Source organism: Centrocercus urophasianus, unplaced genomic scaffold (genome assembly GCF_019232065.1).
Source record: "Centrocercus urophasianus isolate 14NV4802_14NV808 unplaced genomic scaffold, USGS_Curo_1.0 seq_14, whole genome shotgun sequence".
Lineage (NCBI taxonomy): Eukaryota > Metazoa > Chordata > Aves > Galliformes > Phasianidae > Centrocercus > Centrocercus urophasianus.
Genome location: NW_024884586.1, coordinates 8,791,639 through 8,810,676, shown reverse-complemented (window position 1 = coordinate 8,810,676; position 19,038 = coordinate 8,791,639). Strand labels below are relative to the sequence as shown.

The following is a 19,038-nucleotide window of genomic DNA, read 5'->3' as shown; positions in this document are numbered from 1 at the left end:
TCATCTGGCTGATAATGTCTCTGTACAATGAAGTTTGTGTATCCTGGCTTAATACTGTGTTGTGAAGGATCTTTGCGTCATCACTTAAAATTAATGGTATTAATATGATTTATGGTACTTCAGTGTGTATATGTGAGACAGGGTAAATATTCACATACGTCGCCTATAGGTATATTATTACAAAGTTTCTACTGTGAGGCACTGAAAGTTTTCAGAAGGGAAACTAGCTAATAAATAGGGGCAAACCAAAACCAGGATGAGTTGTCTCGTGCCTTAACCATAAGTGTCAGCAGTGGCTTTTAGCCAGGTGGAAATCTATAAATGCTGTTCCAGACAGCTTTCCTCTCATCTTTTTAAGGTATTCAGTTATGAATTTTATTTATTACTGAGTACCCTTCTGTGTGCTGCATAGATCTAAGGCCTCGCTGGGAGGTCCACAGGGAAGTTACTGGAGGCACCAACCTTGACACTTAATTTTTTTAATTGTGACTCAATTAACAAAGCCCAGACTCTGCTTTGAGAGATGCTATTCAGATGGCAGTGTGGGTAGGAAATTACAGGTAGAAAGCAATGGGGCACCAGTGTCACCTCAAATCTGCTTTGAAAAGAAACTCAGTCAAACCCACCCAGTTTATGTCAGCAAAGTTGCTTGGATTGTGAGTGGGCTTTGTTGGGATTTTTTTGTTTATTTAGTAGAACTTTTATATATGGATAGCAGCCTTAACACATTGCGTTTCTACTGCCATAAATGCTTTTGCTAAGAGTGGTCTTTATTATTATTACTATTTTTAGTCCTATGAACTGGTATAAATCATACTAAGATAATGTGATTGCTATAGGCTGCTTTGGTAATATGAATATTATCTGCTTGAGTTGTGCCAAGGTGGTTGTGCTTACACAGTGATACCAGCAAGCCATTTCTGAAGTTGAGCATTGTGCTCAACTTCATGCACTTGAATAGTTTGAATGATTTCAGAAATTACTCATGAGACAAAATCTTGGCTTCCACATTCCTCAGACTTCAGTGGAGGTAGAAGCCACACAAAGGTTAGAAAATATTTTCAAACTATGAACTAGAGCTGGTAGAATCCCTGGGGCTATGACAGAAAAAAAATTGATCTTCTGATGATGAAGAAGAGTTGAGAGAGAGTTGTGGTTACACTGTGGATAATGTAGCAATCATATATAACTTGTTATTGATGGGAAAGAGAGAATAGAATGAACAGGGGCTAACACAGAGAGAAATAATGTTACTGAAGAGATAGTGTAGGGAAATGGCCTTTAAAGTGGCATTTTGGATAAATAGCTGGATAACAAGATTGCATTTGTCAAGAGAGTTTTATCTCTGCAGATACAGTGGTACGACTGGCCCATTAGCAATGCTGTGTGGAAAGTTTGGCAGACGCCAAACTGAGGTACAACTTAGGTACAAGATGGAAGAGTAAAGAGTAAGCTCCAAGATGAAAACGACGTTCTGGGTAGGGGCTGATACAGCAGGAGGATGGTGTTATTATTTATGAAAAGCTAGGAAAGAAGCTAATGGGCAGGAGAGACTTGAGAAGATATCTGCTTTAGTCATAATGAGTTTGTTGGCAATTGCAAAACGCATGCATTAAAGTATAAGAGAAGCTGAGATTCCAATTCGAACAGGAGGTGTGATATTTTGTGTCATGAGAAGAGCTGAAAATTATTTGCAGCTTAGAAGAAATGTGAAGAGAAAGAGAAGGAACAAAAAGGAGAGCCCAGCAGGACTACAGAAGAAAGTTGAAAGGCACAGAGCTTGAGGAGAGTTCAGCAGAGGGCACGCAGAAGGATCATTTAGAGAACTGGAAGGATTCAGGAAAGGATATCTTAGAATGCATGAAGAGAAAAAGCTCAGGAGCATGGCCAGAGCTACTGAAGGGCCTAACTAAGGAATCATAACGTGATAAGTGAATGATCCCTTGACTTGCAAAATTAATGTCTTAACAGTAAACTAGATTTTCACATGGGCTACTGATTTAGTTCTGTGGTCTACAGTCTGTCTCTGGGGAGAATGTGTCCTTGTGAGTTTAACATTTTTTGTGACCTATCTGGGGCAATGTAGTTAAGGTGTTAATGTACAGCACAGCAAAGATAATGAAGGAGCAGGGTTTTGGGATCATGGTGCTGTACCCTTAGATAAAGAGTGGAAGAAGAGGCAGTTGAATTTACCATAATGCTGTTGAATTTCCTTATGGGGATCCTGCCAGCATCCTAAGTTCTGTGACCCGCTTCATTCAGGAATCAGCTTTAGCAAGTCCTGCTGCATGCATTTAAAACCATAATCCCTTTGCTTGTCTTATACTGTGATAATCAGACTCTCCTTTTGTAAAGCAATGTAAAGTGTAAGCATCCGTAAATGTCTTATGTTCAGAAAATGTGTAAGTCCCTGTGACAAAAAGTTTATGCTTCATGGATGAGGCCACAGAAGTAGCCAGTCTGAAAGCTCTTGGAGGGAATTGTTCAGGAGGAAGTCTCTTTTCCTTCTGTGGGTAATTCAACCACTAAGTGACTACGCTCTTGGTGTGAATGGGATTTCTTGCCTTTCTTCTATGCCTTGACATATCTTGGTATGGAAGGTTTCCTTTTTGAATCAAGCTGTGCCTCACACTGATCACTGATTTTCAGGATGAAAGAGGGGGGGAGATAAGAAAGTATATCTCTTGTAGATGTTGCTATGGGTAAGAGCCATTATGGATGCCATAAGAAAAGGTAAATAGGCAAAATGTGGCAGTAGTCATCGAGTTTGCATTTTCTTAGTTTTATTTTGTTCTGCTTATGGCTGTTTTCTCTTTATTACACGGTTGTAATGTGAAATATCTCTTTAAGTAACAGCTCTATATTAGTTGGCCCACATTTAGACATCAAGGTGTTATGAAAGACATTAGGAAGGGACATGAAGAAAGAGCAAAAGAAGGGAGCAGATATTTTTCTGTCTCTTCCACCGCTGAGAAAGGATAGAAGAAAGGAATGGAAGGATAGAACTGCAGTTGCGTTCCCATCCTTTTACTCTGTTTACAGAATGTAACCTTAGGGACTGTTGGCACTACCCCCACTAGCTAAGCTACTTCAGGAGAGGATAACTGCTGCCAGCTTTGACTGCAGCTAGCAGTTTCCCTCTGTTTCCCTCTTCCCTTGCATAGGGGTAGAAGCGATCCACAGTTTGTAATGTTCTGCAGATGCTGCTTGTTGGGCAAGTGGTAACTACCCTTGCCAGTCATGATCTTCTTGCAACTCGAGTCAGGGTATTATCAGTGTGCTTTTCAAATGTTCATCTTACCATCCTCTCATCAGTTGCATGTCATGCTTGTGATTTAAGAATTGTAGTTGTAACGTATATTCTCGTACTACAGAAATGAGTTCCTCCTTCATCTTGGAAGAAAGGTCCACAGCTTCCTCCTACAGGAAGATTTAATACAGATTTGGTGAGGATATGAACATGAGCAGTGATAATGCTAAAGCTTGCTGCCATCCATTTCTGATGATCACCTTAGCAGGTGACAGGAATGAGCATCAGTAGAAGACTACAAAAGCACAGGCAGCTTCAAAAACGTTGATTACTCTTTGTGCTCAGTGAAATTAGATTCCACAGAACTATATGCTGTGCAAGATTATTTCTGGTATCCCAGCTATCCAACCCTATTTGTACAGTACGACAGAAAGTAGATGGGGTAATATAGAATCGACAGAGTAGTTTGGAAACAAAGAAGAGTACCAGTTAAATGATTCACCCAAAATTAGAGGAGTGGCTGTGTAAGAGGCGAGATTTGAATCGTAATCATCCAAATCTCAGCCTGATGCTTTAGTCACTATAGTAGAGTGTAGCTCCGGGGAAGAGAAGCCTGCAGTCAGAGTGGAGTGCCATCAGTCACAGTTGCTGCTTTGGGGAAGTGAGTGGCTGGAAAAAGGAGTGCTAGCCAAACGTTTCTCATTGTTGTGTTTGTGTGAGAAGAGCTATGCATGCTCTAATTTGGTAAAAATTAGATTTCTTTCCTTAATTAGAAATTAGTCAGGGATTGGAGAATTTTCTCTCTCTCGGCTTTCCTGGATTCCTTTACCTGCTTGGATAATCTGTAGCCTTTGGAGAAAATGTGTCTTGCAAAGGCCGTGTGTAGAATTGCATTATTCCAGATGCAAATGGAGCCCTCTATACATTCACAACAGCAGACAGGCAAACTAGGTCTCAACTCTGTTCTCCAGCTTAAAATGAAGGAGTGACTGGTTCTGATTAAAATGCAGCCAGAGCTTCTAGTACTCTGGTATAGCAGTGCTGGCCTTGACAAAAATAGCTGTTAAATGGGGAGTAAAAAGCTTTCCATTTTTGCCAAAGTTGTAATGAACATGGTGAAGCTGTCATAAATATGATGTTCTTAGCTAAAATGATTATGGCTTAACAATTTTCCAATGCATTGCATTGGGTTATTTCCAGCACATTGAGATCTTAGTGCTGTAAAGGTTTAATAGAAAATCTTGACAGTGCGTCGTTATCTGTGTTGGAGGGAAAGGTAGGCAGTGTTTATAAATCCTCCTGCATTCTTTATCCACCTTCTTGATGTTGCTTGTCTGCTCGTTTGTTGTCATTTTTACACATATCTAACTCTCAAGAAATGCTTCATCCAGTGTTTGGCTGTGAATTTCCAAGTTCAGTTGCTCAGCGTGATGCAAACTAATGATACCCATAGCTTTCAAATACAGATGCTGAATCCTTAGCAGGGATATGCCTGTGGCATTCTGCAGAACAGGCTGGTGCTGTGCCAGTCCATGGTGCTTGAGCAGCACAGTGATGCATCGTTGATGCAAATTAGTGCTTTCAGGAAAAAACAGTGTTTACAAGGAGTTGAACGTGCTTGAGTTAATGCTGAACTGTGAAGCAGGACTAGAAGCTACATTTGATGGATCTTTGTGAGGCACCAGGGAATTCAGGGAAAGTTTAAATACCAGCCTCTGTAAGGATGGTAGAACAGTAGTATTTGAGAGAATGCATGCAAGTGTTTTATTCAAAATGACAAAATGACTGGTGCTTTTCATTTATGATAAGTGTGTTCACCTCCACGTAGCTCTGATTTTTTACATTCCTTTGAAAATTTGCTTTTTCTCTTTTCTTCAGAGAAGATATGACAGCACAAGCAGAAGAAAATGGTCATATATTTGTTATTGCTTTTTAGGTGCTGGCTTTTTTCCAAGCATATAAATAAGCGAGGTGCATAATGCCTTTAGAATCTTTATCTTAGTGATAGTGCATATTACTAACACCTTAGTGATTGCGTTCTGGTAGATTTGGTGATCTAAAGAAGTACGTGAGGAAAGATTTTGTGGGAGAAGTATTGTGTTTTAGTTGATCAGTTGATTGTTCCTAGAGGAAGCAGACAACCTTCAGGAAAATCATGATGATGGAGCACAACTGTGGTAGTCAGAGTTTGTATCCAAAGAACTTTGATGCAGGTGGCTAACACTTGGAAAAAAGGGGTGTATACATATGTATATGTCAGAAGAAATTGCATTTAATCCTCTCTTTTTTTGCTGAGTGCTGTAATGCATGTCTATGGCATGCTGTTATGCCTTTTAGACTTGTGGTGTGTGCAGCAGTTCACAGTGCGTGCTTTGTTCTATGCCTACATCCCACTGGCTGCCCTTTCCCAGGGATCTGGTACCAGAAAGTAGCAGCAGCTCATTTGATCACCTGAACTGGCTGCTGCTGAGTATGTTTTGAATCCCACCTCCAGGTGATCAGACCTGCAACATCCAGCTCAGTGCTGAATGTGTCACTCAGATTTCTTTCTCAGTAGCAACCGTTCCACTAAACTGTTCCACGTACTGCTGAGAAACTGCTGGCATCCAGCCCCTTGCTGAGACTCCTGTTCAGGATTTGATCTGTCAGATAGAAGATGCCCCACTATGATTAGCCAAAGCTCAGTTGCCACCCTCTGATCACAGCTTTGTTTATTGATTACCATGTCTAAGCTGTATAAATCACATTCAGCTTTCCCAGATAAGAGCACCCTTCACCAGTTACTTTTCTTGTACCATTCAGTTAAGTTAGCTGCCCTGCTTTAGGAACATAGCTGGGAAGCAACAAGAAGTGCCAGCTAACATAGTTATGATTGTCTTCTGTCTTTTAGCCTATTCTGATAAATCCTGAGCTAATTGCATGCTACTATGCTTAGCTGTGCACAGTGGATGTGGTTAAGACTCTCAGATGTATGCGAGCCCTGGCTAAATGCAAAATATTCAACTGGATTTACCTGGAGAACAGCTGATGTATGGGAAAGCTGTGCTTTGTGGCTGATTCTCACAAATACCAAAATGTATCTATCTATCTATCTATCTATCTATCTATCTATATATTTTCTCTTCTTCGCTGGAAAATGTTTTAGCATAGCTGAATAGGCACCACTACCTGCAAAAAGCTTTAGGATAAGGAATGCCTCTGCTGCAAGCCATATAAGCAAAGTAGCTATTTTTCTCTGATTTGTTCCACATCTACTTGGAAAAAAAGTCTATTTGTTGTTGAATTCTGCAGGTGTGATTCCATTTAAAAAAAAAAAAGTAAAAATGATGTGCTTTTATGTTACTGTCCTACGGTGATTGTTTGATCCTCCATTTCTTCCCAGTTTGTATTCTAAAGAACTGGACAAGGAGCAGTCACATGAACGTAGTAATGCAGGTGATACGTATGTGTATTTTTTCTTCACAAGGTACTCTGACAGTCATAGTGTGTGTATATTTACAGAGATTGCTGAAATTCCAGCTATTGATGTAGGAGAGTGAAATAAAATAAGGAGGTAAGTGAAGAAACGAGGAGGGAAAAATAGGCTGTGATCCAAGAAAGAATTTAGGGAAGGTGCCTGCAGGAATTTCTGGAAGAAACTCCTGATTTTATACATTTTGCAGTGTCTAACAAGAGATATTTTTCTATAAAAGAAGCCAAAAATCACAGGTAGCCACATGAGGAGTGCGCTTCAGCTCTGAATTTCACTGTCCCCATATTCTTTCCAACAGTGAGCAAATGTTTTAAGAGATGGGAAAAGAAACAAGACATACAGCATTAATTCTTGTCTTGCTTGCACTTCCAAGCATGAGCAATAGGGTTGAAGCAGTGCCAAGTCTCAAGCAGAAACTGCCACTGTTACCAGTTTTCCTCCTCTTTGCAACAGTACTTAAGTGCAAGTGGTGCAGCCTGAGCTTTCCCTTGTTGTCAGAGTGGTTTTGTATCATTGCAAGTCAAGTCAGTTCTCGAGCTCTGTCACCTCTCACCCCAGTGAAGCAGGTAAGACTCCTCAAGGTGTTGGGTGTGACATTGCAGTGACGTGAGGTGGTAAAGCCTGCAGTTAGCAACTTGCCTGTGCTGTGATTGGAAACATGGCTATTGGTAGCTGTACAGCTGTTTCTCTCTCTCATGGATGTGCATTTTGGATGGCCAGTGATGACAACTATTTATGACTGCTAGCACTTGAGGCTGCTGAAGAAGAAATAAGCGTGTGTTTGTGAGCGTCTTTTCATGCTTGGTCACTCTGCATGCAAGTACAAAAGGATTACCAGAAAGTTAGCTGGGGATTGAAGCTAGAAATTCTCCTTTTTAGGAATCTCCTTAAGGGTGAGACGTGACATCTCTGTATAGTTTCCCTTAGTGGTGCAAGAAAGTGGCAGCAATTACATCAGCACTCAGGTTATTCCCCTCGCTTTCTGTTTAAGCAGGATTGACAGCCCTGGCTGTACTTCATGAAGAGCAAAAGAAAGAACTCTGACTTTCTGCTTTGTAACTGCTAGTTTTGATGATTTGATGTTCTCCCTGAATGCTGACACTAAAACTGATAAAGTTTTCAGGTTCCTTTTTCTGTTGGTCTTTGGGAACATGGACAATTTATCATCGATGATCATTAGTTCCATTATAGATTTTTTTCCTCTATGCACATAGGCTCTTCAACAAAAAGTGTTTTGGGATTATGCCTGAAAATATCTGCAAAGATACCTTACATAGTTCTAACTCTCAAGTGAGGGAAGTAGTTTGCTTTTTTTCTAAATGGGGGGGAAAAAAAGTAGGTTGGTACAAGTTGAAATTCTGTTAGATTTCCATTTCATTCTTTTCCTTCCTCCTTATATATTAAAGCCTCTCTGGTAACTGGCCTGGTGACTACTGTGCTATGCTTTGTAATTTAGTCTTTTGATACCTAAAAGTCTTGGGTTCATGCTAGGCTTTGGTGGGTTTTTTTTTTGTTTTTTTTTTCTTCCCTTTTTGATACTGATCCCAGACCACTTTCATAAGGGATAAAATCAAGGACAGAGGGGAAAAGATTAGCTTTTATAAGAAAAGGTGTAAATAACTTTGAAATTCTTAATTTAGAAACAAATCAGTAAATTCTGAGGCCCTCACAGATGGCCTCTTATTGCCAATCGCAGTTTGACCCGTCCTTCAGCATCTCTGAACAAATCACTGAGTCCACCTGTGGGAGAATTGTGAATAATTTCCTTTCTAGTGTTGGCAGTCTCTGAGAGGGCATGGTTAAAAATCCGGGGAGATGATCTTGGCTCTTCAGTTTCTGGTTTTCACAAAGTTTGAAGCTTGCTAAATGAGGTATTGAAAGCGGAAATTAACAGGCAGCCTTAGGTTTGAATTAAAGGAAAAAAACCACCCGTGCTGAATTCTATCGCTTGTATGCAGTGAGAAATGTAAATATTCTGTTGGTAAGGAAAGGGCTTTGTAATCAGTGTCTTATGCTTTCTCTTACTTGCGCCTCAAATCATTGAATCCCCAGTCCATCCCTGAACAAGTGTTTAGCTTGTAGGCAACATGTACATCCTAAACCTCAAGTGGAAAGTGGTAGAAATGTGAAGGTACTTTTGTTAACTGGACATATTCTCTCTCTACTTCTTTTCGCTGATGGGATTTCTAGAGTCTCACTGAAAATGTAACAAAGTTTGGGAGAGTCATCTCATTACAGAAGTAGCAGAAGGCCAGATGCAGATGGATGCCCTCTATATATTCACAGCAGCAGACAGGCAAACTAATACATCTTCTCTAACCTACCGTAGGTTAATTTGCAGCTGTTATTTGAAGGAGTTATCTAGGGATTTTCTGCACTAAAATACTCTAGGAGACAGGAGGTTATGGTTTTTTCTGCTGAATGGCCTCTTTCTGAAGCTGCCAGTCTCACCTTTTGCACGCTATTTCTTCTGCCACCATGAAAGCTGAATGTGAGTGGGACTCCTTTTTCATGTAAGATGTGTTAATGTGGAGTGGAGTTGCTAATTCTTACTGAAGCCTCCAGATACTTCCACAGGTTAAGGACTACCAATAATTGATTGTTCTTTGTAGGTATGTATCTTGCATCTTCTGTTTTCTGCGTAACATCTGCCATTATTTTTCTTTGTTAGCAGCGGGACATGAAAAGGCTAAATCAGTGAATCTGCTGGGTTTTTTTTTTTTGTTGTTGCTCTTTTTTTTGGCAATTGGACCCATGAAGTATGTCCACTTGTTTCTAGACTGTTCTCTGCCAAAGTGCTTGAGGATTGTGTTGATTACTGTTGACTTTGCAAAAATCTGATTAGTTCTTTTATGGGAAAATCAGATCACTTTTTTCTGTTGTCTTACTGTGGAGGCATAAATAACAAGGTGACTTTTTTCTTCCTGAGGTACACTCGGTATGGTCTTTTAGGTTCAAGACTTCTAATTATAAAGGTCAAGATATCTACATAGTCTCGAAAAGCAATTTCGGTGTCTAGCTGTTGTTTGATGCTGATTGTTGGAGTCAATTCCGTATTCTTGGATGTGCTCTATATAAAGAGCTATTGTTTGACTTGTGGATTTGGGGGAATTGCTTTGGCTTTGTGATTTTCCTTAAAAGTGAAGATTAAACCTGGAGTGGTTTCACTTGCGTCTGCATTCTGTCAGCTCACTGAAGGAGTTATTGCATTTTTATTAAATGCAGGCTGAGTTTGACGTACAAGATGAGCTGTAGAGATATAGTCATTGCTCTGAGCTAATCTTATCTTGTGAAGCGGAGCATTTCCGAGGAATTTCTAATTTTGACAACTGGGATCAAATGTCTGACTTCTGAGGGCTGACAATAATGCCAGGGGCTGAGCTGCTTTGTCTTGTTGGTAGCAACTGCGCAGTTTAAAAACCACACCGAATGCCAGGGAACCATGCATCTTAGCTGGTTAGGTTCAGGGTGTGTGTGCGCTTAGGGTAAGGCATTAGCTTTGGAAGTCCTTATGGGATAGAAATTCTGCGGCTGCTCAGGGGTAAAAATAGTTCTGGGTTTTCAATGGCTGCATTCCACGGCCGGAGCTTGAAATCATGAATCAGGGTTCAGCGCTGGCTCTGTGTGAGAGCGCCCACGAGAGCTGTGCGGCCGGACGCCGGAGGGGAGCAGCTTGCTGCCATGAACCCCAGCCCTGCTCCGCTCATACTCTGGGAGGGACCCGTGTTGCTGGTGCACTCTCATCAAGGTATCGTACGTTGTTTTGATTTCTGGTGGTTGCTTAAATGTGAATAATTAAAAATCTGCTGAACTGTGCAAAGTCTCACTAAACCAATGACAACTTGGAAACGAAGCATCTCTTCTCTGTGAAGCTCTACTTTCACAGACTTGTAGCTTCGCACATCACAAGCTTCTGGAGACCTGGGATGTTGCGTTTTGCTTGGCAGGTTTTGCTGCTCATTCCCACCTGAGTGCTGTTTTGTATGACTGTCCTTGATTTTTGGATGCAGGGTTTTTTTGTTTTTTTGCTTCATTCCAAAACTTTTCTAGCCTAGAAATTCCCCTGGGAATTTAAATATGTAAATATTACTCTGTCACAGCCTTCCTACAGTTGTCCATTTAGAAAACAGTATTTAAAATGTGGATACTTAAAGCTCTCTCTAAAGCTTCAAACTGTCAGTGCTGTGGTATGTATGGGATCTGTGTGGGTTTAATCCCTTTCTGACAGAATTCAGGTGATTTTTCTCAGTAGTATTAAAAATCTACTCAACTTCATGAAAGAGACAATGTTGTACTTACAGTCAGGACTTGTTGTTCAAAGTGATGTGAGGATGCTGCTAAAGCTTTTGTGACCGACTTTACTTTTAAATGTGTTGTTTTGTTGGTCTCTGGACATTTCAAACACATAACCTTCAGGCCATTGCTAGCAATACTTTGTGAAACTGATGTTGATGCAGTTTTTGATGCCCTGTGAGTTGAATAACTGTATGATCCTTATTCCAGAGTGAGTTGCTAAATCTTTCGTTGCTAAAAGATATAAATGTCAGCCACGGGTGCAGATTCTGTTGTTAATGCCCAGGGCACAAGGACGTGGCTCCACACCCAGTAACCTCTCAGCCAGGCACAGCATTGAAGTGAAGCTGCAAGCAATGTGTGTGCTTGTGCCAGCCTGCTCTGTGCTGTTCCTGTGTGCCTGGCACTGCTGTGGGCACCTGAGTTTTGCTCTGCTGGCACTTGGCACATAACACAGGCACCTTGAGATGTACTCTCCCCAGATACAGCTGTCTGGGTTTGCATTAGAAGAGCCTGCTAACTGAGCATGGCACCACGTAGCACTGCTGTTGCTTTAGCAAACTAAGTGCCAGAGCTATCTCTGCCTGATTTTATCTTCTATCATGCTGGCACAGCTTACTTTCCTGAATATTGCTGGTATTGAGTAGAGGATACTGTTTCGTCATGCAGCTCCCACGTTATGAGGCTGATCTGCAACATAAAGTGAATTTGGGAAATCTCATGTGGAAAAACAACTTCATAAAAGTGAGTGTCTTGCTCTCAGATGTGCAGTAAGGCTGCGGAAATCAATGTAGTTCCATACTATAAGCTGTGTTAGTGAGGTGTTAGATCCAGGATGAGTAGCAAACATCAGGAACTGGTAAATCTGTGTGGTTCTATTTTTACTTGAGATGTCTTAGTGGGTGAGGCGCTGGGATTTGGGCATAGGACCTGGCTTGTATTTCAGCCTTGCAGACAATTTGCTCATCTAATCTTTTTACTTTTCAGCTTCCGATCTGTATAAAGATGGTCTTACAGCAGAGATGTTGTGTGAATAAAATCTTATTGTCATTGATGTATGTGCTAATTCCACTTTTTTTTTACCTCTTCAGAGTTGCCAAATTAACTGCTGGTGCATTGCTCCTGGGAGGTGTGTTCTGCCTCTAAAGTGGGAGTTTTGGGTTCTTCTTGCCAAAACAATTTTACAGGGTATGAATATGGGCTGCAGACAGTTTAAAGGATGTTCCCAGTGCTGTATGAAGTCCAAAGACAGGAATAGATGCAGTAATCCTGCCTCCTCATCTCCTGTGTGCTGCCCTCACTGTACGTTCCCTTTTGGGACCTTCAGTAAGAGTTAGAAATATGTTGCAGGACATTAGGTTAGTCATCCACATGGCACAAAAATAGTTGAATGGGTATTTTAAAGAAGTGACATGGCAAAACCCGTGGTGTAATTTTACTAGTAGCAGCGCTGCCTAAAATAACAAGAACATGAGAAAGTCCTTTCCAAATGCAGCACTTGAGATAACGCCATTTTTACCTACAGCAGAAAAGCAATGAGAGATGTCTGAAATATTCAGTCAGTGCTTCCAGATATTATGTGCTCTTTGTGTTAGGAATTAAAACACCGTGAGCTATCTGCCAGGGCTGTCAGCAAAGGTGAGTGACTGAAGATTGGGATGTTTGCCCAAGCTGTCCAGATTTAATTATCCCGTGAAACCTCATTAGAGATGAGCTGCACCTGTGATACCAAGAGGGAAAGATTATGAAGGTAGTTCAGACTCTGATTCATAACTTAATTTTAAAAATACTTTCTTGGAATCTGAAAGTTTTTCCTTCCTCACATAGCTTGGTACATGTATTGTGCAGGCCTGATCTGATTTTATGAAGAGGTGGGAAATAGAGAAGATGCATTTGACAGTTAAAAGGTTCTCGACAAATTGGGGATAAAATATGAAAAATAATGATAAATGCAATATGTATCACTAAAGAAATAATCAACTTATAAGAATAAGTAGACCTGCAAGAGATCTGGGGGCTACAATGGATTGCAACGTAAATTTAAGTCAGTGCTAAGTGCTGTTTCAAAGGGCAGAACCTTCCTGCAGTGCCTTAGCATTTTGCCCATCAGTCCTGGGCTGTGATCCTTGTCTGGTGCTCAGTACAACCTCTGCATGGATATCATTTACCTTTTGGGAGCTGTAGCTGACAGCTGTGGGTCAACTGAACAAAGTAACGCAAGTGTGATGTGAGTGATCAGGATCTAAATAGTATCTAAAAGGGAAATTTGCATGAACTGGAGTTCTTTGGAAAGGCATTTGATGATCCCTCGCAAACCTGTAAGTGGCTGCTGGCTGTAAGAGGAAAAAAAGAGCCCTTTGTGGGCTTAGGGTAAGAAATAAGACTTCTGTCACAGAATAGAATATTCAAGTTTGTTAATAATAAAACTTTCCTAGGCTAATGAAGCAGTAAAATAGAGTAAATGGCAACCTCCAGCCTGGGCGGGCATTGAGAATAGATGAAGTCAATGGCTGTGCGGCCTGGCATAGTTACAACCTGTTCGACCTTTGTCTGGTGATCTTTTCAAGTCTCTCTGGGTTCTGCAATTCTGTAATTCTTTAATTCTGCATGATTATAGGCTTTGAGTTGGAAACTAATGTCCCTAATCCTCTGCAAAAGGCACAGTGCTCAGTGCCCCCCGGATGACCTGTTCTTGCAGCTGGGGCTGATGCTATTATCTATAATAGCCTAGTAGAGGGAAGATGTTGTGTGAATAAGTAGTCTTTTGGCAGTAGTAAACAACCTAGAGACGTGAGTCAAGAATGACTGCTTGTTCTCAGTTGCTCATAGTACATGAGCTGTAGGACAACTTGATTTTTCAGGTGGTAATTGCAAAATGGAAAGTACTTTTTCACACCATGTTTCGTTAACCCAAGGAACTTACTGTGGTGTGACATGTTGCCTGCTGAAAGCAATTAGACGATATTAGGCCAGCAGATCTGTTAGAAGTGATGTTTAAGCATAAGTATATACTACTTCCAGCTCAGCAATTTCCTGGGCCACATGTTGCTAGAGCCTGGGGCTGTGGGCCGTGGAAGCTACTGCTATGTTTGTGCCCTGTGCTTTACTTTTGGCACTTGATGGCTGCCACAATCCAAAGGGAAAGCTGTGTCCAAAATTAGGAGAGTGTTCTCTTTCTCCAGTCTCCAAGGCATAGCCTTGTGGAGTCTTCCACGTGCCTGACAATCAGCACATTTAAAATAGCCTTTTGCTTCTCCGGATCTGAGAAGAACCCTGACCGGGACTTCTTGTTCCCATCTGAGAAGCATTCTGTCAGCATTCCTGCTTTAATCCGAGAGGTGCAGCGGAACAGCTGGGGCAGAGTGGGAAGAGGCAGCAAAAATTCAGCTCCAGGCCTCAGGCATTCTCATGTCTTTGCTGGGAATTTCAGTGCATGTGATGCCCACATTATTTCCAGACAGAACTGTGGTGTGAAGTATCATGTCTTTGCTGTTGAGGATAACTTAGGAATCCTCATCATGGGAAATATACTATCCACATACATCTCATTTCTGAGTATGAAGCTTGACATAGTTTATGGGAGGAATTGCAAATAGCCAGGTAGTATGTGAGCAAGGTCAGGTAAAAGCTGCATTAATGTTATGTGTCACTTTTTTTCCTCTCACAAAATTGCCTTGTCTTTAGCAGGATGATATTATGAAAGGTCCTAAAATAATTTCTGTAGCTGACATGCTGCCATCCTATTAGGATTATGTGTTACAAGCACATAACTCTGTGGGATTGATATGCAAGGAAGTGGTATGCAAGCAGTGGACTCTTGATGCTTTTATGCCCATAAGCTTTCCTCTGCCAGCACTAAACCCACTTCGTTGACAAGAGCATGCTACAAATTTTACCTGTGAGGCAAAGATGTCCAAGTGTTGACAGAAAAGGATTGAATTCACTGGCAGGGGCTATCTGGCAAGAGAATGTGGGGCTGGGAGAGGCCATAACATGAGCTAAGCACTGCCACTTGTGTTCAGCTTGTTACAGAATGGAGTCTGATAGAGCAATCTGCTGGAACACATTGTTAGAGGGAATATTCCTGGCAGTTAGTGTGCAGACAGATATAAAATAGAAGCTGGGCAGAATTATGTGCACGTGAGAAGTCCTTCAACCAACAGAATGCAAGCTGAGAGGGAACAGTCTTGTAGCTCCATAGCACAGTGCTTCTATGAGTGAACATAAAAAACTGCTTAGATTGGGAAAGATATTGTGGTCCCTATTTTTTTTTTATTAGACAGCTAAAAATACATTTACAACAGTGGAGCAAAGCTATACAAGGCAAGAGTCCTTTGTGGGTTGGCTGCATTGTAGTGTAGATATGCAGCAATGGTTAGAAATGGTCATTTTGGAAACTGCCATTAAATACAAGTTGAAGAACTGTTTATTTGTGAAATACTCCTCAGAACTCTGTTAATATCTTTCTAGGTATTCCCTCAAGGTTCTCTGCCCTGTTTCTCTAGCATCAAACTTTTTAGGACAAAGCAAAAGCAACTCATAATCTAAAGGCCCAGAGCAAAGATTCCCCAAGTTAAAGTTGAAAAAGAAAACCATCAGTTTAACATTCCTTTAACAGAATTCACTGCAGATGGTTCACAGTTCATTTATAAGTACTCTGAATTAAAAGGTGGTTGAAAGCATTAAAAACATGTATGGATGTACTTCATAGACATGACAAAAGAATATGAGACCAGGCCAGGGCATTGACCGGACAAATCCGTTGCTCCCTGCTGGCCATTAGCCAACACGGCATAGCTCAGAAGCCTCTCATTTAATTTATCTCGTATTTTAGAAATACATTTTAAATCCTGTTTAATGTACACGGATGTCCCTTACGTAAGTCAAATCCTACTGTGCATCCTACAGAGGCGTTGGAGAGCGAGGTCCCTGTTTGAGTTCAGGTGGTATGACTATAACCAGAACGGTTGCACAAGAGGAATTTCGTCCCTTGAACTTAGGGCAGCCTGCAGATTAGTTTAAGTTTTACTGTCTGAATTAGTACCTGTAATGGGATTTCACCATGGACTTGGCTCAGCTCACCTGGCCCTCACGTCCTCTCCTACAGCCAACCTGCCTCCCCCTCCTCTGTCTGCCCTTAGCAGCCAGTAGAACCTTTTTGCTCTATCTAAGCCAGAATGATGCAGTCTTACTGGATGTGCCTGATGCCAGAAAATCCCCAGCTTTGTTTTGACAGTAGCTTTGTGCAGTTGTTTTGTGCATTCTGAACAGCCAAAGCAATCAGATGAGGAACTGAAGAGCCGTTGCTCTCATATTACCCACCTTAAAGAAAATTCACCCTGAAAATCACTATAAATAAACAAATAAAGTGTCTTTATTCAGTGCTTTTAACTCCCATGATAGTTCTTGAGGAAATGACAAATGTGCCCTCAGGGGAGGGCTATGGACAATGGTTACAGCATATAGCTTATAATGAATATTCTAGAGGCGATTCTGTTGTAGTTATTTCTGAAGTCTCAACCAGAATGGGAGATATTTCTGCAGGTTGATGCGCATGAATTCCTTCTGAACTTCTGATCTGTTTTGCTGAAATAGAATTTCCCTTAAGAATAGCTTGCCTTCCTGAGACTCAACTAATCTATGAATGTTTATGTTATAAGGGGTTGGTAGCCACAGAGCTCAGATCAGTTGTAATAGTATTCAGTTATTACTGTGAAATACATACCAGTGGCTTTTTGTTTGCTTGTTTTTGGTTTTTGTTTTTAGCTTTATTCAGTGACGTTTTGAATGTAGCAAATTTCTGCTCTGAATGAAAAACTGCTTCTCTGAGTGACACATAAGGATACTTTTGCTTATATCATCTGTCCCAGTATTAGTATTTCTGCAAAGTTAATTTGGGGTTATTTGTGTCCCCAAGCCTTTTTTATTGATTCTTTCTCCAAAGCAAAATTCACTGATCAGATGAGAGAAAAAGCACATATTGATACAGTGACATATCTGCACTTTCTTTATGGAGAAATGCCTTTTAATTCCTCTTGTACATCTGTATCCTTAGCAGCAGGTGCCACTGCCAGACAATTCATCAAAGTTACCAATTGCTGAGATCTTCTAAAGCCTTTCTTTTTTCTTGCTGTGGGAAGTGGTGTGAAAAGCTGTACCCTCTGTGCAAAGGGGGAGGAGGCTTTGCTGGCAAACAAGCTGCCTACGTGGACTTCCCAGCTCATCTGTGTTGAAGAATAAATGCAAAAGCTAGGAACCTGTTCTCTCCCTGGCTTGTGAGGAGGGAGTGAGTGTGGGACACCTTGTCTCAGCAGGAGATGGGAGCGCAAGTTCAACACGAAGGGGACCATCTGGTTACCTGTGTTAGCATGCATTTACAGAAAGGATGGGGGTGAGAAGTGAGCAGGGAATTTTCCAGTTGAAAGGCTGCCCGCTTAGTCATGCTGTCATTCTTCCCATGGCAGGCAACTTACAAAGCAGTGCATGCTGGTTCACAGATTGTACTCAGCAACTGTACTGGTCTGCCCCACTAAGGGTGGGGGCAGGCTTTGCTATCCATAGCTGCTGATGGCTACCAGATAGTGAACAGCAAAGCTTTCCTGGGTTTTTTCTGTCTGACGTTTTGCCCCTTGCTGATGAGACTGGCTTTTTGATCAGTAGAAGTCATGGCTTGATGTGTGTGTGGCTGCATCAAAAGTAGCCAGGTTTGGGAGGAGGGAGCCTGGAGATACAGCTATTGAACCTCAGGAGCATATAGGCTGTACAGTGCTGAGAACCTGAAGAGCTAAGAAAGGCTGTTCTGTGGCTGAAAGTGCTAACAATAAGGCTATAGGAAGGAAATGGTGCAAAGCAGACAGAGTAAGAATTATCAATAACTAGTAATTTCTTGATGTTAATTTCATGATCAGAACAGGAACAGAAATGAATGTGTGTTGAATGGAGGTGTGCCCACATGTGGGCAGCCCTTTTGGTTAGCAGTATGCAGTATTCCGAACCAGGAGAGATCTTAAGGCAGGGTGAAGCAAGGTTAGGAGCTGGAGGGCTGATTCCTCCCTCACACATGCAAAAAGAATCTGTGACACAGGAAGGACAGTCAGGCTTCCAATTCCCTGCATCAACACTTCTACATTCAGATAGCAGCAGCGGTGAAACAACTGGAGATGCTGAATGTGAGCTAAAGGTACTTTAGAACAGAACAACAGTGCTGGGCAGTTTGGAGAATGCCAAGCAGGGTCCAACTTCAACAGGACCATAGGACAAAAGTGCCCAAGAAATGGGTGAGCTCGCATTTTGTGGTAAAAATAAATAAATAATAGATCTCAGGATCCAGAGCACAGGCAGGCATTTGGCAATACAAATAAAAGCTTAGGGCCTGCAGTGATCATATTAGTAATGATCATATTAGTAAACTACACATCAGTTAAATGAATTTTCATAGCATATAGGTGAACATCATCATCTACAATTCTACCATGCTCTCTGCGATAGGCTGTAGCTGAATTAGGAATCAGTTTAGTCTCAGGGCACTAAGATTTAAATCCTATAAGACATCTTAATTGCTGTTCTTAACCAAACCTTTTGAAGAAAAAAAAAGTCTACTGTGATGCCAGCTCACTATTCTTTTCATTGTCCCTTGTGTAGCCTTTCCTGGTCCCACTTGAAACTGGGTAATGTCTACAGAAATTGTTGTATTGATTTTTACATGCCCTAAAGTGAAAGGACCATCAGCACAAAACTTTGATTCAGTATTTAAGAAAAGCGGGATTTTCACTTTCAAAGCCAACTTCTGTCTTTGCTTGAAGCGTAGCATCCCTTGTGAAATAAACTCTTATTTCTTCCTTTGTTTGTGCTTTTAAGCAGTTTGAGGTGGTTCGATGCTTACGTAAGTGATAATAGCTTCTGTTGATTTATTTATTTTTTTTAAGACGCAAGTTCTGTTTCCTGAAGTGGATGGTAGGTGGAATTTTGGACGCAGGAGTCAATCCCTGATTGGTATTTTCAATAAAGGACACAAGTGACAGAA

At 41.2% G+C, this 19,038-nt stretch overlaps 1 protein-coding gene across 4 annotated transcripts in view; it reads left to right on the top strand.

Moving 5' to 3' along the window:
* TSPAN4 (tetraspanin 4) overlaps positions 1–19,038 on the top strand; it is a 393,641-nt gene that overhangs the window by 163,228 nt on the left and 211,375 nt on the right. The window lies entirely within an intron of this gene.